General features: G+C 43.9%; 1 protein-coding gene and 1 pseudogene across 1 annotated transcript in view; one reads left to right on the top strand and one right to left on the bottom strand.

The window, feature by feature from the left end:
* The window catches only part of LOC124805563 (tetraspanin-2A), a 298,806-nt gene that overhangs the window by 174,904 nt on the left and 106,810 nt on the right, over positions 1–17,092 (bottom strand). The gene's annotated exons all lie outside the window — the stretch shown is intronic.
* On the top strand, positions 13,527–13,644 carry LOC124709174 (annotated as a pseudogene).

A 17,092-nucleotide genomic window follows, 5' to 3' on the forward strand; every position in this document is an offset into this window, starting at 1 on the left:
CAGCACGAAATTCAAATCAACTTCTGCAGGGTTGGCACCACAGCCTCAATAAATCTGAAGAAGTGCATCATTTCTACCAGATAATTCTTATCAGATAATTCTTATCAGATAATTCTTATCAGATATTTCTTATCTAAGCATTACTAGCTAGTTTAGAATGATTCTCATTATATATTGCGCACTTCAGAGTCAGCAAGCTCGAGAGTATTGCCACTTGGCGTCCTTAACACAGAAACATTAAAAAGAAAGAAAACAGGCTGGTGGAAGACATGTTGTTCTCTACAAAACAGTAATGCAACTGTGTCCAGATGCTAAAGCAATGTGATTCGTTTCCCATCGTTGAGGGAACAGCTCACCTTAATGCCAATGAGACACTTTTCCAATGCATTCTCTCTTTCAGCAAACTTATCCATCACTGTCAACGTAAATGCCACTACCATGCCGTGGCGGAGAAGTGAGTCACCAATTTCCAAATGGAAGCTTCAATTCGAAGGAACGAATACCAGTGCCAGCATAGTGATTTGAGAGTTATGAGAGGAATTTAAAGGCAATAACAATAAAATGGAAGCTTGTGAATTTCACAGTTCTTAGTACTCAAATCTGTCGTAGATGAGTGTAGTTTTCTAGTTTTCTTTATTATGCCTACATCAGAAGACAGAAGTTACAGATACCTGTTCAGTGACGTAGGTTCGTTTCTAACAAGTTGGATCGAAAATACAGCAAGTTATAGACTCAATACAATAGCATAAAACTTTCGAAGTAGCGGATAGTGATCCTGTTTCGTCGTTCACTAACTTTTTGACTTTCAGTTCTTGTTCAATTTTTCCTGACACATCCTCTGAGTGTGTCGTTGTGCCTTTTTTCAGGTCTTTAATACATTGTTGTATAGCACAATTTTCTCTATCTTCCTTTCGAGGAATTTATCGAATTTTTCTTCATCTAGCTTTGACTTCAATAATTATGATCTTAAATATAGCTTAAACTATTCATTGTTTTTGTCAACAGTGAGTACTAGAGTGCGTGCATCAAGTTTCGGTTCCAAACATGGCACACAGCGCATACAGTTCGCGTTCCAATTTTGGTGCCCATCTTTTCAGTGTAACACAGGTATAGAATAAACGAAGAAATCAAATGAAATGTAATTACGAGGGCAGTTCAATAAGTAATGCAACACTTTTTTTTTCTCTGCCAATTTTGGTTGAAAAAACCGGTAATTTCTTGTGGAATATTTTCAAACATTCCCGCTTCGTCTTGTATAGTTTCATTGACTTCCGACAGGTGGCAGCGCTGTACAGAGCTGTTAAAATGGCGTCTGTAACGGATGTGCGTTGCAAACAACGGGCAGTGATCGAGTTTCTTTTGGCGGAAAACCAGGGCATCTCAGATATTCATAGGCGCTTGCAGAATGTCTACGGCGATCTGGCAGTGGACAAAAGCACGGTGAGTCGTTGGGCAAAGCGTGTGTCATCATCGCCGCAAGGTCAAGCAAGACTGTCTGATCTCCCGCGTGCGGGCCGGCCCTGCACAGCTGTGACTCCTGCAATGGCGGAGCGTGCGAACACACTCGTTCGAGATGATCGACGGATCACTATCAAACAACTCAGTGCTCAACTTGACATCTCTGTTGGTAGTGCTGTCACAATTGTTCACCAGTTGGGATATTCAAAGGTTTGTTCCCGCTGGGTCCCTCGTTGTCTAACCGAACACCATAAAGAGCAAAGGAGAACCATCTGTGCGGAATTGCTTGCTCGTCATGTGGCTGAGGGTGACAATTTCTTGTCAAAGATTGTTACAGGCGATGAAACATGGGTTCATCACTTCGAACCTGAAACAAAACGGCAATCAATGGAGTGGCGCCACACCCACTCCCCAACCAAGAAAAAGTTTAAAGCCATACCCTCAGCCGGTAAAGTCATGGTTACAGTCTTCTGGGACGCTGAAGGGGCTATTCTGTTCGATGTCCTTCCCCATGGTCAAACGATCAACTCTGAAGTGTATTGTGCTACTCTTCAGAAATTGAAGAAACGACTTCAGCGTGTTCGTAGGCACAAAAATCTGAACGAACTTCTCCTTCTTCATGACAACGCAAGACCTCACACAAGTCTTCGCACCGGAGAGGAACTCACAAAACTTCAGTGGACTGTTCTTCATCATGCACCCTACAGCCCCGATCTCATACCGTCGGATTTCCATATGTTTGGCCCAATGAAGGACGCAAACCGTGGGAGGCACTACGCGGATGATGAAGAAGTTATTGATGCAGTACGACGTTGGCTCCGACATCGACCAGTGGAATGGTACCGTGCAGGCATACAGGCCCTCATTTCAAGGTGGCGTAAGGCCGTAGCATTGAATGGAGATTACGTTGAAAAATAGTGTTGTGTAGCTAAAAGATTGGGGAATAAACTGGTGTATTTCAGTGCTGAATAAAACAACCCCTGTTTCAGAAAAAAAATGTGTTGCATTACTTATTGATCTGCCCTCGTACAATGTTGCCAACACATTTGTCGTGAGAGTAACCGTTTTGTTGCTCTTGAGATCTGCAGGGTGAAAAGTATTTAAACCGACAAACTCTGGGAGGTTGTAGGGGACATCAAAACAAATATTTTTCCCTTATGTCATTTTTTCCTATGGGGAATATTTAAACCGGTAGAGGAAGATTTTTCTGGCGGCAAATTAAGTAAACCAACAAACACTTTTCCTTTTCTTTATGACCAAGAGACAACACATTAACACAACCCAATTTCAATTATAGTAGATTTTCAAAAATGCCTCCATTGACACGTAAACAAAGGTCACAGCGTCGGATCGTGTTCTGTCTACAAGGGCAAAAACCCCACGAGTATCCTGAATTGGTCTTGCTGCTACTATCCGGCCAACCAGATCCTCTTCTGATGCAACAGGAGATGCGCAAACAAGGTTGCGCATCTCTGTCACACAAAAAAGTCCAGAGGGGACGTATCTGGGGATCGAGCAGGCCATGGTACAGGACCCCCTCTGCCAATCCACGTTTCTGGGAACCGTCGGTCCAGGAACCGACGCACACGACTGAAATGTGCCGGCTCCACGTCATGTTGGAACCACATGCATTGTCTTGCACGGAGTGGAACGTCTTCCAGCAATTCTGGCAATTCTCTGTCGAGAAAATTGTAATAGTGCCGCCATTTAATGGCCTAGGTAACAGATACGGCCCAATTAAACAGTCCCCAACAACACCGACCCACACATTAACGAAGAACCGCACTTGATGAGCGCTAGTAACTGTGGCATGTGGTTTATCCTCACTCTAAAGATGCGAATTGTGCATGTTGAAGACTCCATCACACCCGAACGTTGCTTCATCGGTAAACAACACAGAGGATGGAAATGTAGGATGCATTTCACACTGTTCCAGGTACCACTGCGAAAACTGTGCTCTGGGTGGATAGTCAACTGGTTCCAGGTTGTGGACACGCTGTAAGTGAAATGGACGTAACAATTTCTCTCGAAGGACTGTTCTTACGTTCGTCTGATTCGTCCTCATGTTACGTGCAATTGCACGAGTGCTGATTGAAGAATCCCGCTCCACATGCTGCAAGACAGCTTCCTCAAATTGCAGCGTTCTTACCGTGCGACGGCGTCCCTGTCCAGGTAATCTGCTACATGACCGGGTCATACGCAGACGTTGGTACACAGCAGCAAAGGTCGCATGATGCGGGATACGGCGATTAGGATATTGTTGTTGATGAACCCGCTGTGCAGGTGTATCGCTCCATTAGAAAACAGAGAGAATGCACTACTACACTCGTGGACAGCAGTTGTCTACAACTGAAGAGCGTAATACGGCCTCCGCCGGTTTAAATACTACTCATAGTAAAAAATGATATTAGGGGAAAATATTTGTTTTGATGTCCCCTACAACCTCCCAGAGTTTGTCGGTTTAAATACTTTTCACCCTGTATGTATTTGCCTAAGGAACGCATAAGCATTTGAGATGGCAAAAATAAACAGGCCAACGGAGATCATGGGTCTCTTGTACGAAAATACTCAGGTAGGTTCCCACAATCTTCTTCGAAATTTAGTCAGTGTAGTTCAGATTCGACTTAAAGTTTATAAAAAGACACAACAGAAGTATATCGCAGGACTCTGGGAAAAAAGGCGTTGCAGGCGTGTAGAAAAAGTTAAAAGTCGTTCCCTTTTTCAGGAAAGGTAGTCGGACATAAGCACTTGGCTATGGGCATGTATTTCTGTTGTAGCTTATACTTGAGAGCTGTAGCGTTTAGGAGAACTTTAATCTCGTATGTCTTGCTCCCTTAGGAGCCACAAACGTCCCAAATTGTCTCCTTATTCGAGACGCTTTTAGCAACCCCAGTCGCTAGAAGGAATAGCAGATCAATAAAGTTGGAGAAATGAACATTTAGGAGAACTGAATGCATCTCCTCTTTAATTTGGTAATATAAGTCTGATAAATAGTTGTTCAGCTCTTCTCTTAGTGATATGTAGAATTCCCACCAACCATCAAACGAAAGTGTGCAGTGTATCCTTGATTCTGCGGTTGTATACCCAAGCCTTGGACCAGAGAAGTTTTTCGGAGCTGTAGAAGCCTCTGGCTGCAGAAACTATCAATATCAAGGTTACGGAAAAATCAATCGAGGCGGAAACCACTAGAGAGAAGTTAGGGGCTTCGCCAGCGGTCAACGCTCACTTCCACTTCGTCGGCCTTTGAGGGCGGTCGCAAGTGCAGCAGGTCAGCACAGGTGAGCTTTGGTCTAACGTTAGGCTTTGGTACGTCTCCTCTGTGTAGATTTCTGAGTGCTGCGTAAGTGTTGGAAGTAGTTTAGAAATTGTGATTATCGATTTAATAAAGATTCCGATGTAATTACGTAAACAGATATCGTTTTATTTCACATTACCACGTAGCTGAAGGTCAGTCTGATTACGTTGTAATACCAGTACATGTTTCCGAACTGCTTTTATTTATTATTAAAAACGTTTAGGAGTATTTTTATTAGTGATTTCAGATAGATTACAAGTTAATGAAGTGAATTTATGCTGCTTTTTTGTGTACTGAACTGCATAGACGCAGTTCGTTTGTGCCTTGTTAGTATACAAGTTCACTTTTCGTAACGCCTTTGTGTGCATTACTTTCTGTTTTGCATGCGTCCCTGTTATTTATTAGGTATTATACTTGATTAAGACGTACAACAGATTATCACATATCACTTTTCAGTCCACGTCTTAAATGTGTGTTCAGTTAGTGTGATAAATACGAATAGATCTCATGCTATAGCCTTTTTTTTACCTTTTTTCCAAATATATTTAAATTCATGTTTTATTCCGTGTTTAAAGAAACTATGAATCCTGTTGAAAATGTGAGAACACGCGCAACCAACGATAACATACCACTTACTACTGGAACGGAGCGTTGCGATCTCTGAAAAACGGAGAGGGCTTACTCCTCGTAGATTTTTATATTATCAGAAAGAGATCTATAATGATTTGGGACTGAAACGGTCTTAGTTTTTGAAGAGCTACAGAACGCAATTGCCAGAATATGTTATTGTTGGCGGACATCTTGGTATATCAGTAATTGACAGTATTATCCGATTATGGCCGAGTATTTAACTATGACTCTGAGCACTATGGGACTTAACATCTGAGGTCATCAGTCCCTCAGTCCCCTAGAACTTAGAACTACTTAAACCTAACTAACCTAAGGACATCACACACATCCATGCCCGAGGCAGTATTCGAACCTCTGACCGTAGCGGTCACACGGTTCCAGACTGAAGCGGCTAGAACCGCTCGGCCACACCGGTCGGCTATTTAACTATGATTGTCATTAAAAATTATTATAGGTTGTTACGACTGACATTAAGAAAATACGATATTAAGTTATAGGCATATGACCATTGTTTTTCTTACATTTTTCCGAATCTCAGTTCCGATGTTTGAAGATTTAGTTCTATGGAAGTTCTGGCGATGTATGAAGGATTACAGGTTAAACAGAGCTTGCATCTGGGTGTCTGCCTTCTGAGAAAATCATTTAACTAAGTAATCTCATTTCAAAGGCATAACTAACAAGTAGCTCATTCATTCCACACTCAGAGCAATGCAATAGCAATAATGCAAACTCGGAACTGGAAAGTGAACGCTTTTGATAATGTTATGTGATTAGCGCATTTCACCTCTGATGCAGCACAGGTGGATTTGAATGGACAGAACGAAGTTAAATTAGTATTTCATCCCAGTTGAATAACATATGCGTCAGAGTATATAAACTGTTATTGTAGATACGCAATAATCTTCACTTTCATTTTAATTACTGATGCTGTGTTCTATTTCGTCTGAATGTGTATAACGTCACTGAATTTATTTCTGGTATATTGTTTCACAAATTCAACGTATGGAACTGCAGATCCCTGTGCAATAAATACGAGGGTTTCTCAGAAAGTAATGCACCGTACTTTTTTCTTCAACAACTCTTTATTGAACATAATGAGAATTATACAGACGAAAGAATGGTGTTTTATCTACACACCCTGTTTTTCCACGTAATCTCCATCCCGTCCTATGGCCTTCCTCCAGTGCGAAACAAGGGCGTGTATGCTCTGTCGGTACCAGTCCTTGTCCCGGTGCTTGACTGTGTGAATCACCTCCTCAACATCCTCAATATGACCTCCACGAATGGTATCCTTTAATGGCCCAAACGAATGGAAGTCCGAGGGTGGTAGGTCATGGCTGTAGGGTGGATGGGGTAACACTGTCCAATCCTGTTTAGCGATGTGTTCAGACGTTCTCAGACGTGTGTGGAGCCGAACGTTATCGTATTGCAGCAAAACATCTCCTGGGTTGCTGTGGCAGTGAACTCGCCAGAAGCGCGTCTTGAGTTTTGTTAATGTGTTGACACAGACATCTGAGTTAATGGTACCGCCTCTTGGCATCACATCAACGAGAATTATACCTTCACACTACCAGAACACGGTGATCCTGACGTTACAGGCGGATGCAGTTGCTTTGAATTATTTCTTCCGCGGGGAGTGGCAATGGCGCCATTCCATCTGTAAGTAGGCTGTTTAGGTTTTTTTATTGGTAACGCCACCTCTGTATGAAAACCACTGGCTGTGCTGTGTGCAGTCTGTGGCTGCTTTGCATTGTTGTAATACTCGCCATTGTAGTGTTAGGCAGCTGGCTGTGAACAGCGCGTAGCGTTGCGCAGTTGGAGGTGAGCCGCCAGCAGTGGTGGATGTGGGGAGAGAGATGGCGGAGTTTTGAAATTTGTCATGAACTGCTATATTTATATATGATGATATCAAGGTAAATACATTGTTTGTTCTCTATTAATATCTTTGATTTGCTAACTATCCCTATCAGTAGTTAGTGCCTTCCATAGTTTGTTTAGCTGGCAGTAGTGGCGCTCGCTGTATTGCAGTAGCTTGAGCAGCGAAGATTTTTGTGAGGTAAGTGATTTGTGAAAGGTATAGTTTAATGTTAGTCAGGGCCATTCTTTTGTAGGGAATTTTAAAAGTCAGATTGCGTTGCGCTAACAAAATATTGTGTGTCAGTTTAAGCACAGTTATGTATAATTGTTCAAAGGGGACGTTACACATCGACTGTCGTTTTGTTTAGGGATCAAAATGGTGAACCCAGGTTTCATCAACTGTCACATTATGGGACAAGAAAGACTCCCCCTCAGCTTCAAAAAGTTGCAACAAATGAAGACAAATGTTTTCTCTGTGAGACTGCGGGACCCATATTCCACACTTTTGAATATCCAATAGCGCAGATAACTGCATCCACACTCCCTTTGCTCTCTGGCAGATGCAGTGCCAATCGTCGAGTCGTAATGCGTCCGTCCTCGTGAATCACAACATCAGCTCGCTGTCAGATATGACAGCCGTGGATGGTATCTGTGACCGCTGCAAATCGTGGAGCTCCGCCGAACTGATTTCTGATGACCTTACCCTCCGTGCCCAGTGACTAACCGTACTTCTGTCGACAACTGATGCTCCATAGACTTCGCACAAGCGTTTGTGAATATTCTCATAGTTTCTTTCTCTGCAGTGAGAAATTCGATAACAGCACGTTACGTGTGAAGTGCATCACCTACAGACACCGTTTTGAAACTGTCCTGCAGCTGCGCTGTCTGTCGGAAGCGACGGAAACTTGGTGCGCTCACTCAAGAGACATCACATAATACATACGTAGCGTTTAGCATTCGTGGCCTTGCTTTCAGGTGAGAAAAAAAATGCGGTGCGCTACTTTCTGGGCAACCCTCGTATGATAAAACCTCATTATTTTTATAATCACCTTCCCCATAAGAAGAAGATAAAAATGAAGTAGCTCTCTTACCATTTCTGCTTCTCAGTACGACCATCTCTATGGTTTTAAAGTGTCCTCTTCTATAAAATGGCAGCTCTGTCTGCGATTTTGTTAGTCCTCTTACGTAAAATGGCGATACTTGCTCTTGTTTCAGATACCGTAGTTCTTTAATGAGATGCAATGCATTGACGAAGCTAAATTTTTTTGGTTGAATACTTGGTTCATTTAACCTCTTTGATGATGTACTGAATCAGAGTTATGATTATATGTTGTTTTCTTACAGAAACCTGGTATAGCCACTGAGCGGTTAAGGTGTTTGAGAGATCATCTCCAATGGTGTAGCCTGTTGAAGAGCTGAATTTTAAAGTTTCAGCAGATGAAAATCTACTGTGGACCTTCGGAGACAGTGTATTAATCGTTTTGTTCTTTACTGGGCACAAGAGAATACAGAATACACATTCAGCAGCATATAAACAGGGCGGGTTCCCTGGCACCACGGAGACAGCTTTCAGCGTCGCAGAAATAGCAGTGAAAGGGCCGCGCGAGCACCGCTAGGCACCGCCCACACCTCGCCCAGTCCTCAGTCCCAAACCATCCGGACCAGCCTCCCCCACTAATTAGTCCTGCTTCTCTTTACTAATTTGCTCGTTAATTTCACGCGAGGCAAGAGCGGCCCGCCCGGCCTCGCCTGGGAAATCCAGTCTCGGGAACTAAAGGGTGGTGGTGGTAGTGGGTGGGGTAGGGGAGGGGAGGGTGGATGAGAGTGGTAGGGGGAGGGGCGGAAGGGGTGGCGTTCCAGCCGCGCCTAGAAGCTGAAATTATCTCGCGGAAACACTTGAGTCTCTGCAAATAAACAAGGCTAGCCGGGTGCTGCGTGGCGAAGCCGAGTGGCAACGCAACCCTCTACTGTAATGCCCCTGCGCGATACAGCGAGACCTCAGTACAAGCTCCACCCCCTTGCCCCACCACTACCCCGTACACGGCGCGCGCCCTTTTCGCACGGTGCACGACTGCGGACGACGAAGGCCTTCTCGTTATTTTAATTTAATACGTACCGTGGTGCATTGGTGTGGTGCAGCGAGAGGAAGCGGAAGCAAAAACGGAGAGCAAGTGGGGAAGAAAGAGTCTGATGGAAGCGACAGTGGACGGACGAGAAAGAGAGAGAGGCGGTGGGTTGAAAACCGAAATGGGAGGTGGGTTATCCGTGTAACACGGGGAGAGCGGCGTGAATTCAGATGGCGTGTCAGCCGAACAGGGAGCGTTGCCGGCGCGCAGCATCCGGCGAGGTATGAATCGACTGACGTTTACATTCTGTAGTCGGGTCATTACATTACACAAGTCCCGTCCAAAGCCGTGAAAGGCAGCCACAGGCATGAAAGCAAAAGGATTTGCTTGTGTGTTTGCAGACAACAAGTGAGTCTGTGTGTCGGCGAGTGGGCGGCAGTCGCAGCTGAGGTTAACAACGGCTCTGTGAAAGCTGAAGCGGCGGTGCGTGTACCTGGGAGGCAGGAACGCACTGGGCGCCGCTATTCAGACGTGTGTTCACAGCCGTCGTCGTTGCGAGGGAAAGAGGCTCAGTGAAAACAGCACGTGCAGATTCATCGTTTTTTCGTCCTGGGTTTACAGAATAACATATGCTCTGAAAAGTTCTGGTACAAGAAACAGATAGAGCCGAATTATTTTCTATGTGCTTAAAATTTCACTACGTTATATAAAACTGGGAAACTAACGAAATAAACGAATATGGTTTCATTTTCCTAAAGACGTACTTTATTGGCCTTTGGCTTAAACCACTCACCTTGCTTATTCTTACATTTGTTTTTTTTTTTTCCTTTATTGAATTTCGATGCCCCCCGAAGGGGGCGGGCTGGCTGCAGCGTAGTATGCCGCTCTTCAGCCTATAGACTTTGTTTTAAAAAGATGAAGAGAATAAATAATAAAAATAGGCGATAAAACCGGAGACTTAAATAGTAACATGGCGAAAAAATCGTGGAACTTAAAACATAGAACAAAGGGATGATGATGCTAATAAAATACATACGAAGCAGACAGGTAAAACAATAGACAGACAATTAAAAACACACGGCGACAGTCTGGTTTCTGTTGGCAAAAGACATAAAATTCACACCCAGCGACAGCATGGTTTCTGTTCGCAACACTAGAAAGACGAACAACACTGAATATTCACTGTAACGCTGCGCTAAAAAGTTGGCAAGTGTGACATACCACAGCTGAGAACAGGTGGGGGGAACTGGACAGATGATGGGAAAATAAAAAAAGGGGGGGAAGGAGAGGAAAAGCGATGGGGGAGGGGGGAATGGAGCCAATGGAGGATGAGGGCCCATAAGAGGGGTTGGGGGTGCTGGGCAGATGCGACAGGGAGTGGGGAAGGCAGAGGAGGGGAATACAAAAGGACTCGGCGGGGGGGGGGGGGGGGGGAGAAGGGAGGTAGGGAGAGGTTTGGCGGGGAGAAAACAGTATGGAAGGGGGGGAGAGGGAGCCCAGGGAATGGACAGAGGAAAGGAGGGGGGGGGTGAGGATCAGAGTTGATAGGAGGGATAGAGGGAGAGTGGGCATTATCTGGGAGGGGGAGTTGATGGAAGCCACCTTGGGAAAGGAGATGAAGGGTGTAGAGATGGAGGGTAGGGGGTACACAACAGTGAAGGTGTGGCAGGGGGCGGGGATGGGAGAGGAGAGGAGCAACCAGGGGTGAGGGGGATCAAGGCAGCGGGAGGTATAGAGTATGCAGATATGTTCGAGGAATGGGAGCAGATGGGGGAAAGGAATGAGGTCATAGCGGATCTGTGTGGGGGACGGGAGGCGTGTACAAAAGGCGAGGCGGAGTGCATGATGCTCAAGGTTCTGGAGGGACTCATAGAATTTGGGGGGGGGGGGGGAGACGATATCCAGGCAGGACTGGCATAACAGAGGATGGTATGGAATAAGGATTTGTAGGTGTGGAGGATGGTAGAGGGGTGCAACCCCAAAGTCCGGCCAGAGAGGAGTTTGAGGAGTCAGAGGAGGTTGTGGGCTTTGGGTTGGATGGAGCAGAGATGAGGGATCCAGGTGAGGTGACGATCAATGGTAAGGCCAAGGTGGGTGAGGGTGGGGGATTATTCTTACACATAATCTACTGGTTTTAATAGATCATTACGACTGGAATATTTGTAGTAACAGTTCTGTCTTTCGGTGCAGTTACACGTATATTGAAACTGTTCAGAATGTAAACGTCTTTGAATGTACATGAAAAGCCACAACCGAATACATTTCTCTTTTTTTATGAGGTTAACGGATTCTGTTTATTTTAGACCCTCTTCAGAACTCACACCGTGATGGTAGACGGTGGCTGCGAATGGAGCAGGCGCTACGAACACTAACTGCGCAAAGTCTCTTGCGCTTCTGACTGTTTATGTTCTTTTTTAAGTAGTAAAAAACCGCTGTGCTACAAGAGAAATGTTCTCTAAAATTGCTTAAACGCATTTAGTTAGGGCTCCTTAGTGTTCGCCAAATCAGGATCGTCAGCTTACAACCATGTAAACATACGAGGGGCGCTTCAAAAGTCCGTGCAAAGACCAAGAGATGGCACCACCAGTAAGTATCGAGGTCATACTTAGTTAGTAGCATCTTTGGAAAGAACTGAAGCCAAGTTTCAGCCATTTTGGTCTATTTCTTGGTATTTGGCATTCGTGTGAATCAAGGAAGTCGAGCGATTGTCAAAAAATATGAAAGGCAAAACGCCTCAGGAGACTAAAGAGAAGCTTGATAAACATTACGGTGACTCTGCACCTTCGATTAGAAGAGTTTATAAGTGGTTTCAAAATTTTCGGTGTCGTCATATAGGCACAAGTGATGCTGAACATTCTGGACGCCCTGTGGAGGTTACGGACTGCTCACGCTTGACCAAAAACGGAATAGTGTGAAGTGTTGCAAGGGTGGTTTGCAGCTGTTCAGGAAGAATCTGCAGGACTTTAATAATCGTTTCGTCACTCTGTATGAAACATGGATACATTACTATACTCCTGAAACCAAACAAGAATCTAAGCAATGGGTTACCAAGGGAAAATCTGCAACAAAAAAGACCAGTTCCTCGGCCAGAAAGGTTATGGCGACTGTCTTTCGGGATTCGCAAGGGAAAATATCGACTATCTGGAAACTACAACTATTACAAGTGCACATTATTCATCGTTATTGGACCGTCTGAAAACCGAGCTACAAGAAAAATGCCGGCGATTGGACCGCAAAAACTTCATTTTCCATCACGACAATGCACCAGCACACACCTCAGCTGTTGTGGTCACCAAATGAGTGGAAATAGGATTCCAACTCGTTTCACATCCTCCCTGTTCTCCAGACTTTGCTCCCTTGGTCTCCTGTTTTTCCCAAATTTGATGAAATGCCTGGCGGGACAACGATTTCATAAAAACGCGGAGGTGATTGCAGCAACTAATAGCTATTTTGCACACTCGGACATTTCAACTTGAAGGAAGCTCCATAAACAGAGAACTGCAGAGCGAGCTGGAATTCCAGAGTCACACATCAGTGTTGAAAATGCCCTTAACAGGAAACGGTGCTGCCGAAGTCATGAAACCTGGAGTGTGTAGCAACAGAAGTAACTAATTTGGTGGGACAAACCTTGTTTTAAAATATTTCTAACTTCTGTCCCTGATTACGTCTGACGTACGCCCTCCAGAGCCTACGATGCGGACTGCTTGCTGCCAAGATCGAAATACGGAGGTGGTTCAGTAATAATTTGGACGCCATTTCGTGGTTTTCCATGGACCTCATGGTCGCACTATAAGGCCACATTACTGTTAAGAATTATGTAACCATTTTGGCTGCCCAGGTCCACCCCACGTACAATAATTGTGCGCCAAAGATTATGTGTTCCAAGACGACAGCCCGCATCGTCCAGGACTGTTTCTCTACTCACGAGAATAAATTTTCGCATCTTGTCTTGTTACCATACTCACTGGATCTAATATTATTGAGCGTTTGTGCTCTTCAGAGAGAAGGGTGCTTGATCGATATCCACTCCCATCATCACTACTAATTCGCCACTGTTTTGCAGGAAGAATAGCATAAGATTCCCTGAAAACCCTTCTCGATCTGTATTTACTCATTCGGATACATCTGAAAGCCGTTTTGAATATCAACGATTTTCCTGTACTGTATTAGGGATGGTAATGTGTCACGTTTTGTTGTTTCTATACTTTTATCCACTCCTTGCCAACGGTCTTGCCGCAGTGGAAACACCGGTTCCCGTCAGATCACCGAAGTTAAGCTCTGTCGAACTGGGCTAGCACTTGGATGGGTGACCATCCGGTCTGCCGAGCGCTGTTGGCAAAGGGGGCGCACTCCCTTGTGAGACAAATTGTGGAGCTACTTGATTGCGAAGTAGCGGCTCCGGTCTAGTAAACTATCATACGGCTGGGAGAGCGATGTGCTGACCACATGTCCCTCAATATCTGCATTCAGTTACGCCTATGGGCTGAGGATAGCACGGCGGCCGGTGGGTACCGTTGGGTCTTTTTTCTGTATAAACATTAATACGGTACTGCCAATTGGAGGAATTAAGAGGTGATACGCGTCTTTATGGCAAATAACTAACTAATCATAGCTAATCCTGGTGTACCAATCAATAGGCCAACCACGCATAATAACTGTTGTAAGTAGGCTGTTTATGTTTTCTTATTGGCAACGCCACGTAGCGCTCTGTATGAAAATCACTGGCTGTGCTGTGTGCAGTCTGTGGCTAGTTTGCATTGTTGTCTGCCATTGTAGTGTTGGGCAGCTGGATGTGAACAGCGCGTAGCGTTGCGCAGTTGGAGGTGAGCCGCCAGCAGTGGTGGATGTGGGGAGAGAAATGGCGGAGTTTTGAAATTTGTAAGACTGGATGTCATGAACTGCTATGTATATTATGATTTTTCAACACTATTAAAGTAAATACATTGTTTGTTCTCTATTAAAATCTTTCATTTGCTAACTATGCCTATCAGTAGTTAGTGCCTTCCGTAGTTTGAATCTTTTATTTAGCTGACAGTAGTGGCGCTCGCTGTATTGCAGTAGTTTGAGTAACGAAGATTTTTGTGAGGTAAGTGATTTGTGAAAGCTATAGGTTAATGTTAGTCAGGGCCATTCATTTGTAGGGATTTTTGAAAGTCAGATTGCGTTGCGCTAAAAATATTGTGTGTCAGTTTAAGCACAGTCCTGTATAATTGTTCTAAGGAGACGTTTCATATGTCGACCCTTAGCCGAGGATACCTCACTGGAATCTTCTGATTTTTTCTTGTAGTTTGTGTAATTAGTGTAGGTTTTGTTTATTGCTAGCGCGTAATTGTAGAGAGAATTTCCTTTGTAGAGTAGTTTTTCATTCTTGTACAGTAAAACAGTTGTGGCATGCATGTAGATTTGCAACAAGTATTTCGCAGCTGCGCTTGCAACTAACGAGATGTTATTTTCAGTGCTACGTTAGTGTTTTCTCTTATTTTTGCTCTTCAAATTGTGCTTTTCTGTGTTATCGTGTGAAATATTGTGACAATAATGGCGTGTGAAAAACGCAATACTAGGCTCCAAAGTAAACTGAGAAATGACAGTGAAGACGAAAGCAGTGTGTTAGCGCCACCGAGTAATGAATTAACTAGTGTCCAAAGTAGTAATTTGGTAATTGTGCATAGGGAAATGGAGCGGGCTGCAAACAATGGTGTAGGCAGTGAAACAATTAGTGAACAGGGAAGCATTATCGATCGATCAGTCGGCAACAGCTTGCCTCAGGAATCCGAAATGACAGGACACAATCTTGCAAATACTGTAGATTCAGGTTTTGGGTCCTCGCCGTTTTCTGAAATAAGTCAAGACACATTTTCTGCTTGTCAAAATGTGAATGCTGCCGGTGCAAATTCACTGCCGAAAAGCACTGACAAGGGAACCTCCCCATCGCACCCCCCTCAAATTTAGTTATAAGTTGGCACAGTGGATAGGCCTTGAAAAACTGAACACAGATCAATCGAGAAAACAGGAAGAAGTTGTGTGGAACTATGAAAAAAATTAAAAGTAAAATATACAAACTGAGTAGTCCATGCGCAAGATAGGCAACATCAAGGAAAGGAGAGATGAGGAGCGCCGTGGTCCCGTGGCTAGCGTGCGTAGCTGCGGAGCGAGAGGTCATTGGTTCAAGGGTTACACCCGACTGAAAATTTTACTTTCTTTATTTTCTCAAAGCTATGATCTGTCCGTTCGTTCATTGACGTCTCTGTTCACTGCAGTAAGTTTAGTGTCTGTGTTTTGCGACCGCACCGCAAAACCGTGCGATTAGTAGACGAAAGGACGTGCCTCTCCAATGGGAACCGAAAACATTTGATCGCAAGGTCATAGGTCAACCGATTCCTCCACAGGAAAACACGTCTGATATATTCTATACGACACTGGTGACGGCATGTGCGTCACATGACAGGAATATGTTGTCGACCCACCTAACTTGTACATGGGTAAAGAGATTCTTCTACCTTGCCCGATTTAAATTTTCTTGTGGATGTGATAATCACGCGCAAAAAAGTGATGAAAACATAAGAGTTTGTCACATAAACCGAAAATAAAAAATTAAACTTCTTACTCGAGGGAAGACTTGAACCTAGGACCTTTCGTTCCGTAGCTGCTCTCGCTAACCACAGGACCACGGCGCTCCTAGACTCCCATTGTCCTTGATGTTGCTTATCTTCGCATGGACTACTCAGTTTATATATTTTACTTTTAATTTTTTCACAGTTCCACACAACTTCTTCCTGTTTTCTCGATTGATCTGTGTTCAGTTTTTCAAGGCCTATCCACTGTGCCAACTTATAACTAAATCTGAGGGGGGTGCGATGGGGAGGTTCCCTTGTGAGGAACATGTTTCAGACACCAGTGCATTGTTATTACAATTAATACAACAAATGGGACAAACACAGCAAAAGCTTCAAAAGTTAGACACAATGGAACAAAATCTTCAAAAGTTAGACACAATGGAACAAAATCCTCAAAAGTTAGACACAACGGAACAACACCAGAGACAAACACAGCAACAGTTAGACGCAATGGAACAAAATCTTCACACCACGCTTGAACAAACACGTAAAGATTTAACTACTGAGTTACATAAAATAGAATCGAAATGTCAAAAAGTCTGTAATGACGTAAAAACACAAATTTGTGAGCATTTCCAACCTATTTTTTCGCGTCATGAAAATGCATTACAGAATCACGAAGCAGCCATAAAAGAACTGCAAACTATTGTTCATGAAAATCATGAGACCTTGCAAGGTAAAATTGACTCAGTTGCATCTACCGATTCGGTTACACAATTTGCAAAAACTCAGGAAAACTTAAAGGACACAGTAGAAAGACACTAGGAGGAAATTAGTTCATTATCAGAGAAAGTAGTTGAACTTTCGGATCAGCTAAATAATTTATCTACGAAGGTAGATGATAATCTGAATGACACAAAACCGGTAGTCTTTAATGACACAGAAGAGTGCGAACAAATTAGGAAATTCAAACAAAATCAGAATCAAATTAATACGCAACACCAAAGGGAAATCCGGGAAGTACAAGATCAGCTGACACAGGTAATACACGAATTACGTATTTCAGAGGCCACTCGCACTCCAATACGGGAAGAGGGACATAGAAATACGGAACAGCCACAAAATAATAACTCAGGGCACTTCAGAAATTATGAAAGAAATTGGCAAGGTACACCGAATATTGAGATGGAACCGCCGAAACGACGTAACAATGACCGACATGCGACTCGCCG

This window comes from Schistocerca piceifrons, chromosome 7 (assembly GCF_021461385.2).
Source record: "Schistocerca piceifrons isolate TAMUIC-IGC-003096 chromosome 7, iqSchPice1.1, whole genome shotgun sequence".
NCBI classification, from domain to species: Eukaryota; Metazoa; Arthropoda; class Insecta; order Orthoptera; family Acrididae; genus Schistocerca; species Schistocerca piceifrons.